At 30.9% G+C, this 15,601-nt stretch overlaps 1 pseudogene across 1 annotated transcript; it reads left to right on the top strand.

The window, feature by feature from the left end:
* The first annotated feature begins 632 nt into the window (after positions 1-632).
* LOC148271996 (dystrophin pseudogene) lies at positions 633-15,368 on the top strand (annotated as a pseudogene). The gene is made up of 4 exons (XR_015824967.1): positions 633-696; positions 6,324-6,535; positions 13,639-13,793; positions 15,191-15,368. The product of XR_015824967.1 is annotated as a dystrophin pseudogene (transcript).
* Positions 15,369-15,601: the final 233 nt, after the last annotated feature.

Raw genomic sequence — 15,601 nt, 5'->3', positions numbered from 1 at the left:
GGGATTTTAATCCCGAGGGAGTAATTAAAATTACATTTTTCAACCGGCTTGTGATCCTGTGGCTAGTTGAAGTCAAGATGCTTGACTTACACACGAAAGGTTCCGGGTTCGATTCCCGGTGAGAACACAAAAAAATAATTGTGATTTTTTTCAAGCCTGTGTTTTGCGATGTAGTTCACCACTGTAATTGGGTCTCCTGATCTGTTGTGATGCAAAAATAAAAGAAGAAAAAAAAAGAAAAAGAAAGAAAAGACCGAAGCTCGGAAGTTCAAACCCCACTTTACCACAACTCGACTCCCATTTTCTTATATGAGTTATTTACAACTCTATAAAAATGGGATATAAACGGATAAATCCTAATATCGTTTAATAAAAAAAATATAACATAATATATAAAGAATACATGACAGCCAGTGACAGGTTATAAGCTCTGTTATTAACTAGACTCCCATATTCCTTTCTCAAAAATATTTTTCCTCTTTGTTGTAATTGATTTCCCTTTAAAATGATGTTTTTATTGTTTGTAATGTATCTGTCTTTTAGCGACTGAAATGTGTTAAAAAACGGTTTTGCGTTATTTGTGACGTTGGTGTCTTGTGAAAATGCTTAATTAAATTTCTTTTTCAGCTTCGATAACCGGCTTTCCCGAACATGCGACCTCGCCGCAATTGTTACATTTGAGGTCTTGTCTGAAAGGTAGAAAGTAATTATGTAAAGGGAGTCAGGTGTTTGTTTAAGGCTTTTACGCTATCCCCCTTTTTACACGTTCTAACTCCCCCTCACTGGTGAAACTTAACACGATGAAGTGTAATGTAACACTGTATTATAAGGTGGAACAGAAAATACGGTAACATTGTTTATTATGTACATACATAGGTTCCATCACTCCCAGGGTTGGCATGATATAAATATCTTACATTTTATTATAATTGTTTTAATAAAAATCGTTGATTCAATCAAAAATATTTTCATTTTGACAGGCATTTCAACAGGTTTGTAAAATTAAGTTTTTTGGCAAAAAAAAAATGAATATTAATCAGGGAAAACATTTACAGAGTCTTCTGCCCAATTGTCCTACGATCGACTAGCACTGTTGTCTTATACAGAAAAGAAAATAATCTGATTTTGCCATTTTAAAACCACGTTCTTTCAAAATCGCGCCATAAAAAAAGAAAGTAAATAACCATAAGATAAAAACATTTTTTTATGGTTTTTTGATATAAACTAAAATGTTCTCGAATAAAAATTTTTCGACACCAAAAATGTTTTTCTTCGATTAGTTTTTTATTCAATTTATTATCTTTAAATAATTAGAACATATTTTATTTCAATACTTTCTTTCATTTGAATCGTTTTAACAAATTGAAGTTACTACAACAAATTGCTTTTAATGTCAGTCCAATATACCTAAACTCAACATGAAGAAGTATAGAAATTGAAAAAATAACATTTTCAGGCGTTGCCTAGTATGTAGGTGAAATAATTCAATTAGATGAATCTCATCCGCATAAATAAAGGTTTTAGCTCTTTAACTTTACAAACATCAACAGATGAAAGAATCGAAGGAATAAAGATGTTCAAATATGGGCAGAATGGTGAATGTTACACAGTGTGTAAAGTGGCCACTTAAACCAGCCATTGACAGGTCATAAGCCCTGTAGATGCCTAGACTTCTATATTACCCTGTCTTAAATGTTCTTCATCGCTGTTGTAATATGTTAATTACCCAAACTTATTCTTAATTTTGAGAGGCGTAATCCGCCGGACAAAAAGTAATTATATCTTAATTACATAAAACTTTCATGTCAACTTTTTTATTAAAAATTCCTTAGAAAATAATTGTTTTCATCTTATTTTTATTTATTTTTTGAATAAATCGATTTTGAAAGTTTTTTTCATTAGACTACAGCCTCGAAGTAAAAGCACAATACATAAAATTCACCACTATTGAAATCACAGGATTTTACCGGGCTAATCATATGTGGTCGGGTGATTGAGTGGTCTTTTTAAGTCGCACACTATGTTACGTAGTGATCACTTCAGCATTATATGCTTCCATCTGTTGATGTCGATGAAAGCGGTTCTCTATCTCTGTTAAGATACCTATTGGTGTTGGTGAGATACCTATTAATTTTTTTATGTTAATAACAAAAATATTCCTTATAAATATTGTCGATAATATTTTTAGATAGCGATTTAAATTACACATTTTAATAGGCAATTTGGATTTTAAGAAGTTATTGGCGCTTTACGTGGTTTCCTTCGATATGTAAAAAATACCATGTGAAATTATGCTTAAATATTTTGTGTGATACAAAGTATGTAAATATGAGTGGAATCTTACTTTGACGACTATGTTCTCTTCGTAAGACGCTTGCCTCACGAACTGATTTTCTTTACGAAAGTCCTCATATAAAATATAGAGGGTATGACACATATTTTTTAGTTCGATTGACGATTTTTATTAATAACATAAATTAAGATTGAATTTCACCCAACCCTGTTTGCCTCATATCAACATACATATGTACATTCCTTTGAACACCTCACATGACATGGTTTGGGTAATCTCGTGTTTGTAAAACAAATTCTTATTATAAACTCTTTACTTAATTCCGTTATTTCACCTGCGAAAAAAAGATGCTCTTAAAAGGGCGTTATTTTTTTATTATATCAGAATTATTTGTATAAACCCTTTGTTAATAAAGTACATTATCTCACTTGTAATAATATTTAAAAATTATATTTTTCCAACATAGCAAAACCCGTTTTTCTCGGTTGTTAAAAGTGTGTATTCTGTCTTTTCTTAATTGATTATTTTAAAACTTTTACTGTAGTTAAATTATCCTTGTTTTAAAAAAAAATATTTTGGATATAATGAACTACTTATTAGTCATATTTTTTCAAATAAAATATATTAAGGTTTTTATAATTAAATAATGTTTAAAATATTTTTCAATGTGTACTTAATGGGCTACAATATGCAATTAAAATAAAAACACTGTTGCTATTTACATATACGCTTATGATTTTATGCATGAATTAATTGCATAATCTTAACTTGTAAGTTAATTAGTTAAATTCTGTTAAGCGAGAGCTAAGTAATAATAAATTATTCTTGTGTGTAAATGTTTTACAATGTTTGATAATTACAAATTATTCATAATGCACGAAACAAATGGATTCAATTAGTTGAAATTTTATCAAATCTGTTATTTAACGGTTTGATGAATTTACATTCTAATTTTGCACACGGTATTGTACATAAATAATTGAAAATTAATTTTCGACAAATGCTTTATTGCGATTTCTGGTCAATGCATCACACACGTACCCATGTTTATAATAAAATTATAATGAAGCATGAAATCAATTGTCTGCCATACGAATTAATACAATTCTGCATCCCCTTCCTGCATGATACATATTTTTATTTGTTACAATGAAAATTTAAGTACTTATTAAAACGTGTTTACATTTCACCTTAAAACATAACATGTTTGATTTTGATGGAATTATTTTATCTTTTATATGTGTACTTAAATAGTTATCACAACAAAACAACATTTAAATGGGATGAAATTTTGATTTTGATGCGTTCATTGGCGTCTCTATTTTTCTCACTTAAAGATAATAATTTAAGACATTCCTTTATTTATGTCAAATATTTATGGTCATTGGCGAAGAATTAGCCACTCTCAAGAAAGCCTCAAAATAATGTTAAAATTTTATATAAAGAGTTTTTACATAATATCAAAATAAAATAAAAATTAAGATGTAAGGATCATAAATCATTTATGCAATTTTAATTTCGTTGGCATAATTTTACGGGACATTTTTTCATAATCGTAGAACAACGACGCACGTGGTTTTTCTCATCTTAACATCCAGCTTTTTTTATGACACTTTATGTCACAACTTGATAAGTTTAAAAATGTATAATTAGTTCTGGAATATAAAGCCTTTGTTACCACCTTTTCAAGACCAAATATAAATGGATGTGCGAAAAATGCAATATAAAGTCAATATTGCATTTTTAGCACATTCGTCGTTGTTCTACATTCACAACGATTTGTTCATAAAATTAACCGCTAAATTATGAAAAAACTCTACAAACATTTTGGTTTCTGTTTTGTTTTTTTTCGTTTGTTTTTGGAATGTTTTCTGTGTGAATATTTCATTTAAGTGTAACACGTTTAATTTAAAAATTGTTGAGCATTTAATACAATTGAACATATTTTTTAAATGCTTTTAAATTTATCATCATCATCATCATTCCCTTTCCGCACCTAATGGTGCGTAGGGCACTGCATTTGTAAACCAATCGCAGCGTATCTTGATCATTTTTTTGTAACATGAAGGTAAGATGATCAGTCTTACGCTTCAGGTACCAGTCCAGGGACTATGGAATATTCCAGTGTGAAAATACCCTTTTAAATAATAATTTCAAATTAACCATGTCGGGAATCGAATCTATTTTACGACGAGGCCGACAATTTTAAATTTCAATTTATAAAATAACAACAAACTCAAAATATTATCTTTTTATAAAAAAATGGTTAGTAATTAAATGCTTAAACGGGTACTTTTTGTCACAAATATATATTTTCTTTAATATCTACCTTAAATCGATTTCAGACCGTATATGCGAAAATTTATCTAATATTCGTTGTTGAAATTAATTATAAATCGGTGACATATTTATACGTACAATCAACTTTTTTTGCAAGCATCGAAATATACAGAAGAATAGAAATATGCAATTTTATTCATTTTTTAAAAACTATGAACGAATTGATCTACATAATATCGTTATTTTTGTATCGTTTATAATCTTTATTATAAGGCATATCTACTGTACGATTGATCTAGTTTTTTTCATTATTTGTTCTGATTTTCGCAAACTTTAAAAACCAGTATTATAATTCCAACGATCGATCTTCTGATAATACAGATTATAATAAGCAAATTACTAATAAAACCATGGGGTGTTTTTTGGCTTAAAAAAATCCAAAGGGTACATTTATTTAATAAACGTCATTTTATGTCAAGAATATAATTATAAAAATTGGAAAATTGTTTTAAGGCGTTGCTTAGTATGTAAAATAATTTCAGAGCAGATAAATCTCTTTAGAAAAATAAAGGTTTCAGCTCATTAACTTCACTAAAATCATCAGATGGAAGAATTGAAAAAGTATAGATTTCCAAACATAGGGAAAATGGTGAATGTTTCACAGTATGTAAAATAGCAATTGGAACCAGCCAATGACAGGTTGCAAGCCCTGTTAACGCCTAGACTTCCATATGTCCTTCTAAATATTCTCCATCTCTGTTTTTTATTTTATAATACAATAATAATATTATAAAAATACATAAATCTGTAGAGATAATCGTCACACGGAAGTCAATTCTATGTCAACTACATTACTATAATATTACACTAAATTTTAAGCATGTGTGGCTAAATCGGTTTCTCTTTTTATTATAAAATAATGTACATAATTTATCATAATATTTTATGGTAAGTGTTCCCCATTTAAATTGTAATGCTTTTAATGAACGGTCTATTTTTAAGGGTACTTATATACTTGACTGTATATTAATTTGTTTCTTTATTGGGTGATACAGTGTGCAAACTGTGTAAACCGAGTTTGCGGTGAAGATGGCTCCTGCAATGGTAGCCGAAACATCGGAACAAATCCAACACACATGATATCACCCAAAAAAGAAACAAATTGAAAACAGTGCCCGCGAAAACCTTCGTACCTATTTGATTGTATATTGTTAGTTAGAACTTTTTGTTTTCGAATAAAAAAAGAGGTTTATGTTCAGACTATTCTTACAAATATTTTTTTATATTAAACATTTGTACTAAAATGTTATGTTTTGTGAAATATTAGCTTATTTTTCTTTGTGAAATATATTAATTTTGGATCCCAAACTTTTATGTTAGAACTAATAATTGAATATTTTATTCCAATTTAAAAAGGTACGAGTATCTACAACATTTCTTCTTGCACAAAATATCGTGTAAATTTACTTAAAAAACATAACAAATCGTTTCATATGAGATATGAGAATTCCATTCCCACAATGCACTTATCAATAACAACTTTTCAGTAATAATCTTGAAATTGTTATACCTACATAAATGGAAAATTTCTTACTATTTCTTGTTACTTCGATCAATTATATGAACTGTTAAAAAATCGGATAACTTATGCAATGAAAAAAATAGAAGCCACCTCTCCGAAATTATGTTTTTACGTAATTATTTTGAAATACCTTTTCTGTGTAATCTTAATATTTTGTTTGTTTTCTAGTGACAAAATTGCGAGAGCACTGGGAAGAGACGAACAGCAAGGTGATGCAGAGAAAGACGCAACTGGACGCCATGCTGTCTGACTCCCAGAGGTATGAAGCCAAAAGGCAAGAGGCTGACCTCTGGCTGCAGAGGATGGAAGCTCGTCTGGAGAGGATGGCGCCGCCGGCAAATACGGCGGACATTTTGGAAACTCAGCTCAGGGAACAGAAGGTATTAATTGTTTTTTAAAAGATACAACGAAAACAATTATTGTAGATTGATGTGTTGTATACAGCCGTATATTTATAGATGACATTAGACCTCCATATCATTTGCTAAATTCACTCGTCTTAATTCGGTTGTAGTAATAGTTCTCGTGTAAATAATTTAATTATCACCTTATTATGTGTTTTAGTTGGTTATAACCCGGGAAATTGATGTTGCTTGTTTTAATGAATTAAATATACCACTAACATAATAAAAGATTAACGTTTATTTAATCAGAAGTAAAAATGTTGAATTCACTAATATATATTGAACTTGAAATAAAATAACAAGGACAAGTGTGTAAAATTCATGTAGCCGCGGAAAAAATTGACGTATTAATTATAATGTGCGCTCGCAACCAATGGAGATCGTAAGGGTTCTGTGGTGTTGCCTACATTTGCGTTGGTTTAAGTTCTTATATTGTGTCTCTGTCGGTTCTTCAAGATTTTGAGTAACTGACCAGGCACTTCCATAAGGGCAATGATAGCAGTAGAGTTCAATAAAATTAAAATCTCTTGAATCTCATGGACACGACACCAAGCGCAGGGGCTCGAGTTTTGATTTTGTCGCAACTCGTCTGTCCTAGTCACACGAGCGTTTAGATTGTTTTTTGCCTGAAAAATTTATTTTTCTAGCTACCGGGTTAGTAGTGTCAAATAGACGTGGGTAAGACCCTGTCACCAAGAGGATACGAATCACTCAATCTGCATCACCAAAGCAACCGTATCTTTTAAGTAGTTCAATTGAACGAATGTATCTTTTGCACATTCGGCTCATTTAGACCATCATATCTCCGCATCTTTCGCATCATCGTTTCATTTGTGTCTTCATATCTTTCGTGTCTTTCATGTCTCTAGTTCGTTTCGTTCTTTCGTTCGCTTGAGCCAAATGCGTACGAGCGGTGAATGAAATAATAAGTTATTCTAAACCTTTGGCTGGGCCAGCATGATTTTCTTTAAAGATTTTATAATATTATTTTTTAGATATTATAATATTACAAACCTATAAAAAACAGATAAATTATTTTATTTTCAAAAATAACGGTAATATTATAAAGCATTTTTATGGAACAAATTAACACAGAAATTATATTTCATGCAAGGTTTATTTATTTTTAATTATTTAATCCAAAGTAAAAAATGGCACTTTTCTCCCCACCCAAGCCTTCATAAAAAGGGTCAAGATTTTCAATCCCCCGTGTGTTTAGTAGCTGCTGGATATTTTGTAATCTGAAAAAGATTATTTTTCATTCAAATCGTCCATGCGTTCTGTAGATGTAAGGTGCGTTGTAATCTCGGTTCCATATGCCATTAAAATTAAACATAATTAGGACCGAGGAATTAGAATCCTAACCGCTTTTCCGCTCTGTGGCTGCGTATTGGAATGTATATGTACAGCACCCTTCAGGTGATCTTTACAAAAAATGGCGCTTTAAAAAATACCCAGAATAAATAATGAAAAATTGGTAGACAGTATACAAAAATGATTTTCCAGAAATTTTATAATAACCATAAAACAATCTTAATGTTTATTTCATCCTTTTTTATTCGTACGATCATGTTTCTATAAAAACAGGCTGTCCGTATTAACTTTTGTACACTATTCTTCTTTGATGTTTTCCTTTTGAAATTCTGTTACATTTTCTTTCCCCGCTTTCCCATTAATAATTCACAAAGAAATATCTTAAGGCCCACGCCCACTTTACGGATTTTCCGAACTCTTAAAAATATACTGTGCAACAATATTTTGAGTCAGACCAAATTTTTGTTGAAATGAACTGGATTGATTGTTTTTTTTAAAAGGAATAACCCGATAAGCTTCTATTTTGAGGCTTGGCAGCAGGTAAGATATAGGGGAAACGAAAGGAGGTAATGAGAAATACGCCACAACACCCAGACCAATTGAGAAAAAAATCTTTCCTTGAATTTTTTGGCAACTGGCGGGAATCGAACCCGCGACGCAAGTTTCACAGTTGGCCGTCTAACGCCCGTCATTAATTAACTGATTCCACTCCATTGAACTATAGTGCACATTCGCTAATAAGGAGAATTCATGCGTTTGCAAATGAATAGGCAAATGATATACATACAGGATGTTCTTTAAACCCTGTCACACCCGAAACCACGATGATCAGTATGAGCAAGAAGACATATTGGCACATTAAAATATTTTTTTAGAACGAATAAAATAAAAATAAAAAAATATCAAAAAAACAAATGGTTGCTTACTTCTGCAGGGGTGAAACGAGGAGAGGGAAGAGGGGGAGTCTGATACTGCGCCGCGCTCCCCTCTCTTCTCCCCTGCAGACGTAAGCAGCCATTTGTTTTTTTTATTATTTTATTTTCAAAAATTTCCTTTGTTTTAAATATTTTTTTAAATATATATGGCTTCTTTCCCATACTGATCATCGTGGTTTCGGATGTGACAGGGTTTAAAGAACACTCTGTATATTTTATTTAACGCTTTTGAATTTTAAAAGGCAGTGTATCAATTTATTATCCAAATTATACTTAGTTGATTTAAATTGTAAACCCTTTATAAACTTCAAACTATATTTGTATGATCTATATTTGCATAGTAAATCTTTTTGGCAGTTGTTTCTCTGTTCATTTTCAATCAAACTCAGAACTCCTCCCGTGATTTTGTCGATAATGCCTATCTCAGCCTTACATAAAGTATAAATTTCGACATTTGTGAACTAATCGTGCAAAGTTTTGACACACATTCGCCTGAGAAATTGCGTTTCATCAGCATTCAGCGCACTTTCATACATATTTTTCAATTTCATACACCGTTCCCGTACGCAAGAGTATGTTAACTAAACTTTAAAAAATAACTATTAAACTTGTTTAATATTCTTGTCACTATTACAGTTACATTTATTGATTTATTTCTTGAGTAAGTTTACGAGTGTGTTACATAGTTCACAAACCAATATTTTCACTTCTTTTAAAATTCATTCCTATTCTATTCAAACTTCGTACTTTCATTAAACATTTTTTTTAAAAACACAATTTTAAATTCATTTTTTGATTTATACCATGTTGGAAATCGAGACCGCGAATATGATTAAACAATATTTTCTAACTTTAAAGGGTTGTTTATATGAGGGCATTACAATAGATATGACAATATTGTCATGTCATGTTTTATTTATTTTTTTTGTTTTTTATTACTTTTCGAATTTACATAACTTCTTTAACTTTTTTCTTTGTAAAGAAAAAATATTTAAAAAAACTGCGGACAAGCCGGTTTCGCGGTTTAGTGGATTTCATTATTTTTCCTTTTATATTTTCAGTGTAAGTTAAACTTCTTAAATTAAAATTAATACAAAAGAAAAATAATAAAAATAGTCTTGCAACCATACATTTATCGACAAAACACAAACAAACGGAACCTAATTTTATATATATATGCATAGATTGTTGGTACAATTTTTTTTTGTAACTTTGGCTAAATTTGATAAAATGGCAACACTGTGTAGAGCTGTCATTCAGTACTTGTTAACTATGATAAACATTATTAATAACTAAAAGCATACGTATTTTTTACACAATTTTTTTTTACAAAAATTTAAATAGATGACTCTTAACAAAAAATAATATTCAATATAAAGCCGTGTTTTACATATTAGCCATTTACGCCCCTAATAATTATTAACAGACGAAGCCACAGCAAAGCGTGGCCGCGTTCAGATAGTACTGTTTAAAAAAAATAAAATATTTTGTGTAATTCTATAATTTAATATATATATGCATGTGAAATCGTATGTACAAATACCTTAAAATTTTATTCTAGTATGTATGTTTGTTGAATTATCTTATAAAATAATGAATCTCATAGAAACTACCTTGAATATATCTTATCTTCAAGACCGTCGAAATAAATCCGATTTTATAGTCACTTTTGATGCGCCTGAACTACTGAGCTCAATAAAATTAAATTTCTTATCTAGAAACCCCAGAAAAAACTTACTCTTTTATACCGATAACCATAGAACTAACTATGGTTTTCATCCCCCTATGCCCAGAATTTTTAGGTCTGCCAACAAACATACCAGTCTTGGTTTCTTTGATAACAATTTGTCTTCTTTCAAACGATCACTGAATCAAATTCAATTATAAACACCTCTCTCCTGCTTCTACTCCCCACAAAGTCTACTATAAACCATTGAGTCTTTCTACTTTTTTTATAATAATTTTCTATGCATAAGTGTGTCCATAAAAATGCCCATTGGGCGTATACATAAATAAATAAATGTTATAATGCTGTCATGTGGGTAAGCGCCTTAACTGTTAGCGTAAAGGGTTCGCACGTAGGTACATCTCACATAATCCGCTACATTCTGGCGATTTCCTTTACATTTCCAAACTTGTGGCAGTTCTGCCACCGCAAATATTCGGTTGCCGCATCGAAATCCTTTCACTTCACCGCCGGGTGTTAATTAACCGCTTCTGGGCGAAAGGGGAAAAATGGTGCGAAGTGCACTCGATCTAATCAAAGGTTAATTCAAAGTTTGCCAAGCCAACGCATGTAATTTGTTTTGGAAATAATAGACCAGACTATACCCATATTATGAAAATATGCATCATTTTGTATAGTAGTTATACTTCCCACGATTGATTTTCGCTGTGAGATTCTATTTGGGGATAATACGAATACTTGGTAGTCTTCCTGATTTATGAATCATTGCGCGTTAAAGGTTAACTTATGAATAAGGTTTTAATCTTTTTCATGAGTTTCGATGCCGTAACATTGGAGTTGCGGGAGTAAGATGAGAATTTATAAAGCATGCGGAAGACCAATAATAACATATGTCGTTGGAGCAAGACCAGACACCGTCAGGACCTAATCAGTATTTAGGACTTCCGAGATGGAGACAATGAAGATGTTGGCTGGAAAAACTTTTAACACTTTGAGTACCAGCCGAATACACATAGAATTTACCCTGTGCCTGGCCCATTTTTGTGAAATTTCATGCTTTGTGAAGGGTTTCTTAAAACGCTCATAATTATAAAAATACCACGTTAAATCAATTGAAACTTCTTATATTTATTTGATACAATTTAATAAGTCATTTTTGTATGATAGTTTTGCCAACATTGGCCTTTATGGAGAGCCACATTGCGTATTGCAATTTTCGCACATATACAGGGTCTCACGCCTTTTTTTGTGCTTTGTATCCCGGAGCCGTGTAAACACGTGATTATAATAACCATGCATTGTGTCCCAGTCCCGTGTTTTTACATAGTTTACCAGCAGTAAAAAAGTACTAATAAAAGTCACTAGATGTCAATGAAATACACTTTTTAGACAGCTGGTACACCACGTGAAAACACGGGACCGGGACACAACGCGTGTTTTTATAATCACGTGTTTACACGGCTTTGGGATACAAAGTGTTAAGAGCTCGATCGAGGATCACCAGAATATAAGAGATATGCGAGTCTGAGGAAATTATAAAATAGAGTAGACAGCAAAGTACGATTAAGTTCTAAAAATGAATACTACTAGACTTCCTTACATTGCAACATATAATCGTCCACTCGGGATTCTTTCTTGTGGAAGACCTCCCAAAAGTTGGATGGACAGCTGAAAATCCACCTGACAGAAGGAGCAACCCTCTGGAGAACAGAATAAGAAGGGTATTTTTACGAATTGGGAATAAACGAGCACATGCAAAACGACTCACAGTTGGCGTCACGTCATTTTGATGTCACACGTCATGCCCGCCGAGTGCGATTCAATGTTGCGAACAAGTATTGCGTGGTAGCGTAATATGTACCATTCGTCCCATAAAGCGTAAAACGTCTCGTTTTCGGGTAATTTAAAATGTATGATTTTTAAATCGTATTTATTTTCTTATTCATAATTAATAATATTAAAATAACGTTAATGGAGCCCATGATTTATGTTTTCAAATAAAAAAATCGTTTTTTAATTTAAAAAAAAAAAAATGGCGTTGCATATTAAATTTGAAACAAATCATGTATTATTATGCCTATACATTCACTTTTCATGTTTTATATTTATTATTTTCCACTCTGCATAAAAAAAAACAACGTTTTCAAAAGAGTGATTTAAATTTATTTTTTTTAATTTCCTATTCATTCATTCTCTTAAAATTATAAAAAAAACCATTGAAAAAAAACTGAAAATGTACATATGAACTGAATGTCACTAATAAAATTATCGTTGATTAATATATGACTCTTCAAAATAATTTCATGAGCGCATTTTTCGGATATTTTTCACATTGAAAGTTGACAAAGCATTTTATATTTTATAAAAGTTCCAGCTTTTGGCAAAATTTCTGTTTTTCTGAGACAGCAAAAAACTCTAAAGCAGAAATCTCTACCGTATGAAAATTTTAATGCTGCCTCCTCCATAAACAAATAAATGGACTATCGAATGACTTAATGAGCACGATTCTGCATAATAAGTACCAGAACATTGGTGACTCATTTCACATGAAATTTATTACATATAGAACGGCTCTTCTTCTTTATTTTATTGGTAATAGTTCTAGGTAACTATTTGTTTCTTTTGTTAAAAATTTGTTTTAAACTTCTTTATTAGAGTTTTTTTTTCTTTTTTCGTTTCTTTTCTTAATTAATTTATAAGTAAAAAATATTTCTCTTTATCATTTTTTTTACATCATTATATATTTTTATACATAAACATATACTTTTTACCTAAATATTAGTTTTCAATAATAATACATATATATATATATATTTTTTAATGTTAGTCAAAATTGTCTTCTTAGTTTTTTTTTAACTGGTTCAAAGTATTTCTAATGCCAAATTATTTTTTTTTATCGATAATTCTATAACTGATAATATTTTATTCTTTTATATAGTTTATATTTCTTAGACTTTCTAAATTAATAATATTGTTTTAAATGCTCTGTATTACTTATGCTTACATGTATGTATATTTAATTGTATTTGTAACTAATATGTAAAAGGCACTAAGTGCCGTTTATTTCAATAAAATAAAATAAAAATAATTTTAATGGGTATTATGTTAAAAGAATATGCGATGATAAATGTATTTTGTTTCAGTCATTCCACGCTGAGTTGCATCAGTATAAGCACCAAGTTGAACTCTTCAGTCAGTTGACCCAGAGACTAATCGCTGTTTATCAGCAGGATGACACTTCAAGGATTAAGCGTCTCACAGAACAAATCAACATTCGATATTCTACCCTTAATGCGAAGTAAGTGTTGATACCTAGTAATAGCTGTATAAGTATGAATGTAGACAGATGCAAATATCAAGAAAGACGTGGAATAATCAAGTTTATTTTTTTTAGAGTGGGCATATCAATTCAATAAATAATAATAACCTAATGAAATAATGAATGCACAAAATATGAATGAAAATGTGTTGTAGAATTGCGTTTTATCACATTTGTCCACCAGTATGATAGGCAGTTCGTTTACAGTGTAGTTGGTGCAAATATAAACACAAAATATTTTGGCTACCTCATAATATACAAGGTTAAAATATAAAAAATCCACGGAATATTTTAATTTGGAATTTAAATACGTAATTGTAAGAGCCTATTTTTTTTCTTGATTGGTATACATGTTTATAATTGATCTGTCAATTTTCAGCCATTTTGGTTTCTGATGGACAAACTAGTAAGACGCATTTTGGCGAATTTTCTAGATTATTCCAGAGCAAAAATGATAGACGCCGGTACGCGCTCTGCGGCCGGTTCGCGATTTTTTTTACAAAAAACCAGACCGTATTATTTTTTCAAAGTCTTCGTAAAATGAAAGGCGTCACATTAAATGTATTGTTTGTTAACCTGTTTCTAAAATCGTACAAATCAATGTTATTTTAATTTTTAATGAATTTTACTTCAACCAATTAATTTGGTAAAAACATATTTTTTCAAAAGTAATAATGTGACTTCAGCTGCTACCCATGTTTACTGATTTCACATTTTGTTTACTGTGATAACCTGTGGTAAAAAAATGGAAATTAAGTTGGCGTGGTGCAAACCTCGGATCTTTGATTTGTGATTTCGCGACACCGTTTTTGCGGAACTCTAGTATTTCAGTGGTTTTTTCGAATAGTTAGTGAATCATATTTATTTTGCCAGAGGAACCCAAGTCTTTGGGTATGAACTGGACTTATATTTTTGTACTGTCCTTTCCCATCAAAGGGATTGTGTTGCCTATATAATTTATGTGTTATAATATAATTGTGAAATGTAATAAGTACTAGCAATAATTTCACTGTGATTAAATTGATAAAGTCAATAACTTGAAAATAACCGCTTTTATTTGCATGATTAAGAAATGAACCTTTTTGTGACTTGTAAAAATGGCGTCGGTAGAGTTCGGCAATTCTTCAAAATAATGATGATAATAATTCAATAATGGTAAAAGATTTTTTAAACTAGATTACCTGGAGAAAAAACTGTTTTTACTGTTTATCCGTTTGCCAGATAAATATAATTTCTTTAGTAAAAGCGAAACCTTTAGGGAAGACCCTTCGTCTTTGAAATAGTTTTCGAAGATGTGGAGTGATTGCGTTTACTATCGCAGAACCATGACTCGGTTATTTTCATGTCTCAAATTTTAACCACCCTTTTTTGCGCAGGATTATCAACCGAGGAGAGCTTCTCCAATCGGCCATGAATTCGCTGCACAACTTCGACCGCTCTATAGACAAGATCCTCGCTTGGCTGAGTGAAGCAGAGTCCCTTCTTGAGACAGTGGAGAACGAAGCTGAAAGGGCCGTTGCCAACACTGGAGCGCCCCCTCCCCAGCATCTCAAGGTAGGAAATATTTCAAGTTATTGGTTAAAAATCAAGCGGCCACTCAAGTTCGATTCATATAACGAACAAACCTTTATTTTTTTTAAAGTTAAGTTAAAATATTTTACTAAAAATATTTCGGAGTATTTGAAAATAGGTAAGAAAAAGTGATGTTTTGTTATTATAGAACCGTTTGAACATCTCGACATGGAGTCCACGAAACTACGACTTATCTTAATTATTTAAATTTATTT

The sequence above is a fragment of the Micrasema longulum genome, unplaced genomic scaffold (genome assembly GCF_059751315.1).
Source record: "Micrasema longulum isolate JH-2025_06_02 unplaced genomic scaffold, ASM5975131v1 h1tg002538l, whole genome shotgun sequence".
Lineage (NCBI taxonomy): Eukaryota > Metazoa > Arthropoda > Insecta > Trichoptera > Brachycentridae > Micrasema > Micrasema longulum.
The sequence above is the reverse complement of the archived record's forward strand: the minus strand, read 5'-3'. Positions and strand labels throughout refer to the sequence as shown.